Source organism: Bufo gargarizans, chromosome 1 (assembly GCF_014858855.1).
Source record: "Bufo gargarizans isolate SCDJY-AF-19 chromosome 1, ASM1485885v1, whole genome shotgun sequence".
NCBI lineage: Eukaryota > Metazoa > Chordata > Amphibia > Anura > Bufonidae > Bufo > Bufo gargarizans.
This window is the reverse complement of record NC_058080.1, coordinates 748,295,827-748,307,066: the sequence shown is the minus strand read 5'-3', so window position 1 is coordinate 748,307,066 and position 11,240 is coordinate 748,295,827.

Here is an 11,240-nt window from a genome sequence, read left to right as displayed (position 1 = left end):
CAAGAGCAACATGGAAGATGGCTCAAGCACAGTGGGTGAGAAACAATCATCTCCCATGCCTAAAGTATGTAAGACTGCAGCCAAAGACAAGAAGGAGAAGGTGAGGATTGATAGTAAGCAGCTGTTGGTGGGTGATTCCATCATAAGAGGTGTGAAGTTTGAGGAGAATGGTGTTGTGAGATGTCTCCCTGGTGCTACCGCTAGCAGGGATAGACGACGGATCCTTAATATTGTTAGGCAAGCAAAGCAGGAAAGGGAAGTGGATGTTATTCTCCATCTTGGGACAAACGATCTGGCTTGCAATGAGGTTTCAAAGGTGAAAGAAGCTTTTCACACACTTGGAAAGGATATACGGGAGGTTGCATCAACTGTTTCATTCTCTGCAGTTTTGCCTGTGCCTAACCTTCAGCATGACAGGAAGATGCGCATTAAGGAATTCAATGTATGGCTTGGTGAATGGTGTCTGAACCAAGGGTTTGGCTTTGTGTCTCATGTTAGCTCTTGTTGGAATGGAAAAGAACTGTACAAGAAAGATGGTTTGTATCTTTCTCTCAAGGGAACGAATGTCCTCGGTGAACAGTTCCAAGTATTTGCTAAGGAGCATTTAAACTAGGAAAGGGGGGCAAAAGATATATAGACCACCTAGCCAAATCAAAGAATTAGATGATCTACTAGTTGAGGAAATAGCTAAAATGACATTGAAGGGGGAAGTTATCATTATGGGAGACTTCAATCTTCCAGATGTAAACTGGAAAACCAAAATAGCTAGCTCTGCCAGGAGTACAGATATCTAAATTCCCTACTGGGATTATCTCTACAGCAAGTAGTGGAGGAGCCAACCCGGAAGGAGGCCATTTTAGATTTAATATTCACAAATGGGAATTTGGTATCTGATATTACTGTAGGAGAAAGCTTGGGATTTAGTGATCACCAGTTAGTGTGGGTTACTATAAGTACAGTAACTGAGTCACACCACACAAAAACAAAAGTTTTAGATTTTAGAAAAACAGACTTTTCTAAAATTTGATTAGTGGTATACGAGTCCCTATCAGATTGGAACAGTTTCATTGGAGTCCAGGAGAAATGGGACTACTTAAAAGTAGCACTATTGAAGGCAACAGAAAATTGCAATAGGCTTGTCAGTAAAAGCAAAAATAGATAGAGACCACTGTGGTACTCAGCAGAAGTGGCCAAAATCATTAAAAACAAAAAGATAGCATTTAGGAATTATAAAAAAACTAAAACAATGATGAAAGGCAAATTTATAAGATTAGGCAGAGAGAGGCCAAGCAAGTTATAAGAGCTTCTAAAGCACAGGCAGAAGAGAAATTAGCTCAGTCAGGGGAAAAAAGGCGATAAGACATTCTTCAGATAAATAAATGAAAAAGGGAAACTAAAACCAAGGAATTACCAAATTAAAAACAAAAGAAGGAAGGTATATGGAAGAAGATAAAGAACTAGCTGACTGCCTCAATGAATACTTCTGTTCAGTTTTTACAAAGGAAAATGAAGGAAAAGGACCTCAATTAGGAAAGAAGGTTCTAAGTCAGCTGTCTAAAATTAATACAAATAAGTCACAGGGGCCTGATGGGATACACCCAAAGCTATTAAAAGAGCTCAGCGGTGAACTAGCAAAACCATTAACAGATTTATTTAACCAATCACTGGCAACAGGAGTCGTCCCAGAAGATTGGAAATGAGCAAATGTTGTGCCCATTCACAAGAAAGGTATTATGGAGGAATCGGGCAACTATAGGCCAGTAAGCCTGACATCAATAGGGGGAAAATTAATGGAAACCATACTTAAGGAGAGGATTGTGGAACATCTAAAATCCCATGTATTAAAAGATGAAAAACAGCATGGGTTTACTTCAGGGAGATCATGTCAAACTAATCCTATTGATTTTTTTGATTGGGTGACTAAGATAATAGATGGCGGAGGTGCAGTAGACATCGCTTATCTAGACTTTAGTAAGGCTTTTGAAAACTGTCCCACATAGAAGGCTTATCAATAAATTGCAGTCTTTGGACTTGGACTCACATATTGTTGATTGGATTAGGCAGTGGCTGAGGGATAGGTAACAGAGGGTTGTAGTCAATGGAGTATATTCAGACCAAGGTCTTGTTACCAGTGGGGTACATCAGGGATCTTATTTGGGACCCATATTGTTTAATATCTTTATCAGCGAAATTGCAGAAGGCCTCGATCGTAAGGTGTGTCTTTTTGCTGATGACACAAAGATTTGTAACAGGGTTGATGTTCCTGGAGGGATACACCAAATGGAAAAGGATTTATGAAAACTATAGGAATGGTCAAAAATCTGGCAACTAAAATTTAATTTTTTTCCTTCTTGTTTTCTTTTCCACTCCTTCTTCCCCTCCCCCCCTCCCATCCCCTCTTCCCTACTTATCCATCTAGGATAAATGCTTATTCAATCTTGTGTGCCTTTTGTTTCGATCCCTCCTTTTCACAATGAGAGGCGGTTGAGGTGACTCTTTGATGCCGGGATGTAGGTTTTGACCGTATTACCATGTTGTATAATACCAGTAATTTTGGCCATCTGAGTGTGTTGATGCTGTGATGTACATTTTGACCACAGTACCATACACACTACTATATCATGTAACATCATAACTCTAGCAACATGGTATATCGGGCTCCGGCATCATACCCGATTGCACTTGGTAATCTCTCATAACACACGATTCTCTTGAGGTCATTTTGAATGGTGTGGGGATATCCCGCGTGACCCTTTGGGCATTTTTTGTTGCCTACATGGTCATCCGCGATATCCCACCCCCACATATGTTGGTGACCCACATAGGTCACGATTATATATATATTTCAGCACCCGTTAGGGCGCAGATGAAGTCACAATTCGGGCCATTGGGATGTAATTTTTCCCCTTTGTCCTCGATCATTCACTTGGTGATAATTGTAATTAACTAATTAAATTTTTTATTTATGCACTATTTTTTACCTTCACTATGCCTAACGTATGGTTACATAAAATTGATGCATTGTATATGATGTGGGTGTTGCCACAAGATCAATGTAATATTACACTACACTGTTCCAGTGTGGTGTTGTTTTCACTTATCTATAAATGTTATACATTAAGCATTTCCTATGTATGATTGCAATGAATTATGGGCTCATGTCATTATCATTGCATTTTAATTATCATGACGCTATGTCTTTTTAAATGCTTTGTAATTGTCATTTCACTGTTATATTATGGTAGTTTGTGGATCTGGTGTGGATGGGAGTTGGATCACGTGCCATTACCCTCCTTTAGATTAACATAGTCGCATAGGCCATCTATCGATCATATCTAATCTGCTTTAGCTATTCTGTAGCTAAGGGATCCGCCTCCCGCTTATTTGCGGTTCACCTGCGTTCCAATGGGTCGCGGTCCATACATGCGCTGTGCGACGTCGTCTGAACGCGCTCCATGACGTCCACATGCGCCGCGCATGCGCGGCGGGTGGACGGTGACGCGCTGAAAGATGGCGCCGCGCATCATGATGTCTCCGCGCCCACTACACTGGACCGCAGGTGCACACAATCCAGGTACCCCAATTGGACAGTCACATAGACTATATATACCCTGCTAATCTATTTCTTGACACCTCCTGACGAAGCCGCTCAGGCGAAACGCGCGTCGAGGTCTGCGCTTTAGGGGCTCACAATCATGGTCACCATGTCCTCAGGTACAGTTTTCGCTCAGTAGCATTTTACTGGGCGTACTCACGTTTGGTTTCAGCTGGCATCCACACTAGATCTATCATACTAGTTGTTGAGGGTGGTTTTATAGTGATATCTAGTGATCCTATCCATTATATTACCCATGCTGTACCCTTGCAAGTGTATATAGCATTATATTCTCCTTGCTGATGTGAGGCTCAGGTATGATCGGTAGTCCCCTTTGTCATTTGGGAGATAGTCTCATGGTGGGCTGTTTACTTACTCAGTTTCCACTTCCCATGTACTAGTATACGGGATTCCGATCATCCATGTGCCAACACTATCTGCACCTGTGGATCATTTATGCTCAATCGCATGATTGTACATGACTCCATTTTTGTGTATGCCCCCATGGCTCTCTGAATACTGTCTTCCATCCTGTCTTTTCCCGTAATTATTAATTGAGAATAAAGTGATATTTTGATATACCCCTTCCACTTGGATTTTTTTGCTTATAGATTGGATGATATCAAGTGATGTGTTCTGTTTAGACTAGACAGAGAGGTTTTTCTTTTGTAGGTTTAATAAAACTAAAATTTAATGTTGATAAGTGCAAGATAATGCACCTGGGACGTAAAAACCCAAGAGCAGAATATAAAATCAGTGATACAGTCCTAACCTCAGTATCTGAGGAAAGGGATTTAGGGATCATTATTTTAGAAGACTTAAAGGTAGGCAGACAATGTCATAGAGCAGCAGGAAATGATAGCAGAATGCTTGGGTGTATAGGGAGAGGAATTACCGGTAGAAAGAGGGAGGTGCTCATGCCGCTCTACAGAGCACTTGTGAGACCTCATTTGGTGTATTGTGCTCAGTACTGGAGACCATATCTCCAGAAGGATATTGATACTTTGGAGAGAGTTCAGAGAAGAGCTACTAAACTGGTACATGGATTGCAGGATAAAACTTACCAGGAAAGATTAAAGGACCTTAACATGTATAGCTTGGAAGAAAGACGAGATAGAGGGGATATGATAGAAACTTTTAAATACATAAAGGGAATCAACAAGGTAAAAGAGGAGAGAATATTTAAAAGAAGAAAAACTGCTACAAGAGGACATAGTTTTAAATTAGAGGGGCAAAGGTTTAAAAGTAATATCAGGAAGTATTACTTTACTGAGAGAGTAGTGGAATCATGGAATAGCCTTCCTGCAGAAGTGGTAGCTGCAAATACAGTGAAGGAGTTTAAGCATGTATGGGATAGGCATAAGGCCATCCTTCATATAAGATAGGGCCAGGGGCTATCCATAGTATTCAGTATATTAGGCAGACTAGATGGGCCAAATGGTTCTTATCTGCCGACACATTCTATTACTCCACCAACATGGCCAGTGCCGATAACGCAGTTCTCAGCGTTACTATACCACTTCTATGCCTCCTTGAAAAATAGCTGCTGGTGATGATGGAAGAGGATGTGGCACAAGAGGAGGTGGAGGAAGTGGGATCATTTTGTAGGGTTTCCAGACAGTCATTCACAAGTGGCTCCGAGGGTGGCTTCCTGCACCCACAAATGCCAGGTACACTATTGTCCAGCCAGGGCACAGTTCTTGAGGATGACGAGATGGAGGAGGAGGAACCTTGTTCACAGCAGGGTGGCACCCATACCAGCACATGGCCATCACTGGTGCGTGGCTGGGGGGGATACAGAGGACACAGACGATACACCTCCTACAGAGGACAGCTTTTCGTTGCCTCTGGGCCGCCTGGCACACGAGCGATTACATGCTGCAGTGTCTGCAACGACCGCCGAGTTGCCTACATTCTAACTTGTGCTGATTACTGGGTGGCCACACTGCTGGATCCCCGTTACAAGGACAACACACCGTCCTTAATTCCCTCACTGGAGCAAGATCGTAAGATACGCAAGTACAAGCGCACGCTGGTAGACACGCTGCTGGTGGCCTTCCCACCTGACAGCGGGGGCACAGTGGAAGCACAAGGAAAAGGCAGAGGAGGAGGAAGAGGTCGCCAATGCAGCTGGGGCACCGCCAGCACCTCAGAAGGCAGGGTTAGCATGGCCGAAATGTGGAAAAGCTTTGTCAGCACGCCACAACAACCAGCACTACCAGCTGATATGGAACGTCTTAGCAGGAGGCAGCATTTCAGCAACATGGTGGAGCAGTATGTGTGCACACGCCTACACTTACTGAATGACGGGTAAGCCCACTTCAACTTCTGGGTCTCCAAATTGGGCACATGGCCTGAACTTGCCATTTACACCTTGGAGGTGCTGGCCTGCCCTGCACCCAGTGTATTATCTGAACGTGTGTTTAGCACAGCAGGGGGCGTCATCACAGAAAAGCGCAGCCGCCTGTCCACAACTAATGTGGACAAGCTCATGTTCATTAAAATGAACCCGGCATGAATCCCACAGATCTTGTCCGTACCTTGTGCAGAATAGACATGTATACCGGACTTAACTAGCCATTGTTATACTACAGCGCAATTGCTCATTCTTGTATTTTGGATATTTCACACTCTTTTGGAGTGTACCCTAATAAAATAAAAAATAATTAAAACCAAAAACCAGTGGTGGACACCCCGTCCTTCTCCACCGCTGCTTCCACCTACACCGCTACGTCCACCGCCTCCTCAAACTCCTACTCCATATGGACCTCCACCTCATAAATCAATTTTTGGGTGTGATATACCACTGCTATACCTAGTAGACAGGTAAAAAAAACACTAATTTGTGTGTTACATTTTCGGGTGAAATTCACAAATTTTTGGGTGTCATGTACCACTGCTACACCTAGTAGACAGTTAAAAATAAATCACTAATTTGTGTGCTACATTTTTGGATGAAATTCACAAATTTTTGGCTGTGATATACCACTGCTATACCTAGTAGACAGGTAAAAAAAATAACTAATTTGTCTGTTACATTTTCGGTTGAAATTAACCAATTTTTGGCTGAAATATACCCCTGCTCTACCTAGTTGACAGCTTAATAAATTTCACAAATTTTTCTTTTACATTTTTGGGTGACAATAAAAATTTTTTTCTGTCATGGACCCCTGCTCTACCTAGTAGACAGGTTAATAAATTTCAAAAAAATTTCTGCTACATTCTTGGGTTGAAATTTTACAATTTTTGATGTGAATAAACCCCTGCTCTGCATAGGTGACAGGGACAGAATTTTTTTTAAAATAATCTGTTCCATTGGTGGGTGACATTAACCCATTTCTGGCGATGAAGGACCCCTACTCTGCTTAGGTGACAGGGACTTAAATTTCTAAAATTCGTCTTTAATTGGCCCTTTCAGTCGATCCTTCTGCTTTAATAATTTGTCCCACATTTCCGCTTCATCCCATTGCAGTCATTGACCTCCCTTGGATGAGGTCTCACACTTTCTCACACTCCCTCTCCGGCGTCGAACCCTGATTCGCCGATAACCCTGATTAACATGGTAGGCTCAGAAAAGAACATCGAAAGTTGATAGAGAAGATATCCAAATGGATGGTGAACATCACGGGGACGTGTGATCAGGCATAAGTTATCTAGAGTCAACCAAGCGGCAGCAGGGCCTCTCCTGTATAACATTTCTTCATCCAAAATACCCCAGTGACATTTCCTATAATTTTTTATTAATCATTCCAATAACAGGGCATCTTAAGAGTACTGTATTGTTATTTATCGTCACTACCTCCCCCAGTCGGGAGTGGGTAATTGCCGTTTTAAAAGCTTCTCCAACATTTCCGCTCGATCACAATTAAATTTCATGCATTGATCTCTCTTGGATGTGGTCTCTCTTTCTCACGCTCCCTCTCCGGGGTGGAACCCTGATTCGACGATAACTGTGATCAACATGGTAGGCGCAGAAAAGAACATCGAAAGTTGATAGAGCAGATATCCAATTGGATCGTGAACATCACGGGGACGTGCGACATGGTGGGGCAGTTTGTGTGCACATGCCTACACGAACTGACTGATGGTTCTGCCCCCTCCAACTTCTGAATCCAGTGTATTGTCTAAACGTGTGTTTAGCACGACTGGAGGGTGTTATCACAGGTTATATTTCCCAATGTTTTGGGGTGTACCCTAATAAAAAATAAATACATTTTAACCAAAAATTTGTGTAGCCTACCTCCTCCTCCTCCACCGCCGCTTCCACCTAGACCACCACATCCACCGCCTCCTCAACATCCTACTCCTTATGGAACTCGTCCTCCTAGATCAAGATTATTATTTTTAATTTTTACGTATTTTATGTTATTTGAAGTCATTTCCCTATCCACATTTGTTTGCAGAGCATGCTCTTAACCACATTTTGCTAGCATTTGCAGCCCTCTAGCCCTTTTCCGTGACATTTTTAGAGCCATTTTAGTGGTCAAAAGTTTGGGTCCCCATTGACTTCAATGGGGTTTGGGATTAAGTTCGGGTCCTGAACTCAACCTTTTTGTGAAGTTCAGCTGAACCCGTCGAACCCGAACATCCAGGTGTATGCTCAACTCTAGTGATAACCCTTCCAATGACAGGGAAGAGTGTTTCCATTGCATAGATGTCAGGAAGTGGCTCCCTCTCTGACCGGTCTCAGTGGTGCCTCCTGTGTTTCCCCTCACCAACACCTCCACGGCACATAGACTATGTCTAAAGACAAGGGGAGACCAGTTTCTAAGACAAACCTTGTAAGGTGCTTGGTGGCATCTCCATGGATGAGATTTGTTTTTTTGCACATCCCACACATGATTGCATTTAGATCTGGGAATCTGGAGACAAGTCATTACTTGATTTCTTTGTCATGTTCTTCATTCCTGGATAGTTTTTGCAATGTGGCCGGACATTATCCTACTGAAACAGGGAACTGCCATTAGTGGGAAATGCTGACGCATCCACATGATGTCATGACCCAAGTTGGGATGAGCAAATACCTGAACGAATTTTCACTGTGCATGCATAAAGGTCAGGATGCTCCCTCTGCCGGCAGATTAAAATGGTTTCATCTTGTGCAGCCTGAGTAATCTTGCATGTGTCCCTTTACTTCCTGTATTTACTCATGCATTATGATCTGGCTACTAATCGTCTCAACAAATTTGCATGCGGCGCGTGCACAAACCCTTATTTCACTAACCAGAACATTTGTGCGTGTGTCAATACTTTCAGTAACAGCACATACATGAAATTATCATGGCTGCACGATATATGTGACCATGTTAATATGCTGGCACATTTGTTAATTGTCTGTAGTGGGATGCTTCCTCACAGACCTAAAATTCTTAAGAATTAATTCCACTGTTTTCGTACAAATCAATTTGCTCATCTCTAGGCCTAAGATATCCATAAGAACATTGCCGAGAACATCATACTTCGCCTGCCGGCTTTTCTTCTCCTTATAGTACACCTGGTGCTATCTCTTACCCAGGGAAGTTATGCACATGCTCCAGGCTGTTCTGAAGATGAAACGTGATTATCAGATTAGGCCACATTCTTCAGTTGAATGTGCAGGCAGTGTTTAGCTATGAAACACAAAGAGGGCGCACCGTAGGGTTATAACGTACAATTAAAATAAAGAAAAATGTCTCCAATGAGGAGGCTTACCTTTTAGAGTTGTGCTAAATGTAGGCACAACTCTAGTGTAGGCTCGTCAAGGGGTATTCGATTCCCTTTATGGTGGATACTATGCGGCCAAGGATGCAGGTAAATCTGGTCAGGAATGCCTGGGGTCTCTCAGAAGGCAAGTAGATCATCAGAGAAGAATATCCCGTGGTGCAAAAAAACATCCAATGGTTTGATTCAGATTTCAGAAATTTATTTTGCAGATGGTACAACGCGTTTCAGATACAACGGTCCCCTTCATCAGCTACAGACTGCTTATACACAAATATTACCAATTATACATGTATTTATACACCTAAAAAAACGCCAAAAACACTAAAATGGAGGTCAAGAGGCGTCAGCGCTAGGAGAGAGAGCTCTAATGGCTCTTTCCCATCCTCCTCCCAGCAGGACCTACATTCTAGCCCTAACTAGACGCCTTAGCGTCTCGATACTAGGCAACATAGGTCACGTGCCCGCCATTGCGATCACGTGACCGGCCTCTGAGTCACATGAGCACTCAAAACTTGGCTATCTCTCTGGTAATACCGTGCATCGCTTCAGGGTCTCTTATTTATATAGTTTTAACTCTCCACTTACCCCACCAATGTCTATAAGCCCCAAACCATTGGAGCACATATTTATATTATTATTTTAATAAAAACTACAAGTTATCCACATAACGGAGACAATAGGGCAGGTCCTGTACCGCCCATCCCCAACCCCTGACCTCCATTTTAGTGTTTTGGGCATTTTTCTAAGGTGTATACATATATGTATCATTGGTAATGTTTGTGTATAAACAGTTTGTACCTAATAAAGGGGACCGTTGTCCCTGAAACGCGTTGTACCATCTGCAAAATACATTTCTGAAATCTGAATCAAACCATTGGATGTTTTTTTTTGCGCCGCGGGATATTCTTCTCTGATGATTCTTCCCATATAGCACCTGAAGCCATATCTTCCCCCAGTTAAGTGACACATGCACCTGGCTGTCCACATGACCCTTATTCATCAGACCAGACTGTATTCTTCAGTTCCTGTTTTTCTGATGTCAGAGGTATTTATTGCAGATACTTTTGGTGGACAGGATGGACAGAGCTTTCTCCAACAACTTGTTGCCTGGCGGAGAGGAGACTGATAGTAGTTGTTTTACTTTCATTATGTACTGTGTCTAACTGATGAAGGTCTTCACTGTGGGATTCCTTTTCAGAAATTTGCCTCATAAGCAGAGGTGTCATTGTGTCATGATGGTGTCCTGATTCAGGGAGCTGTATAAAGATTTCCCCCTTCCCAACATTGCCATATACATCTGTATCTTAACCAATCATTAGTAACAGGAGTCGTCCCGGAAGATTGGAAATTGGCAAATGTCGTGCCCATTCACAAGAAAGGTAGTAGGGAGGAATCGAGCAACTATAGACCAGTGAGTCTGACATCAATAGTAGGCAAATTAATGGAAACCCTATTAAAGGATAGGATTGTGGAACATCTAAAATCCCATGGATTGCAAGATGAAAAACAACATGGGTTTACTTCAGGGAGATCATGTCAAACAAATCTTATAGATTTTTTTGACTGGGTGACTAAAATAATAGACGGTGGAGGTGCAGTAGACATCGTATATCTAGATTTTAGTAAGGCTTTTGACACTGTCCCACATAGAAGACTTATCAATAAACTGCAGTCATTGAGCATGGACTCCCATATTGTTGAGTGGATTAGGCAGTGGCTGAGTGACAGACAACAGAGGGTTGTAGTCAATGGAGAACATTCAAAACAAGGTCATGTTACCAGTGGAGTTCCACAGGGATCTGTACTGGGACCAATTTTGTTTAATATCTTCATAAGTGATATTGCAAAAGGCCTCGATGGTAAGGTTTGTCTTTTTGCTGATGACACAAAGATATGTAACAGGGTTGATGTTCCTGGAGGGAAACGCCAAATGGAAAAGGAT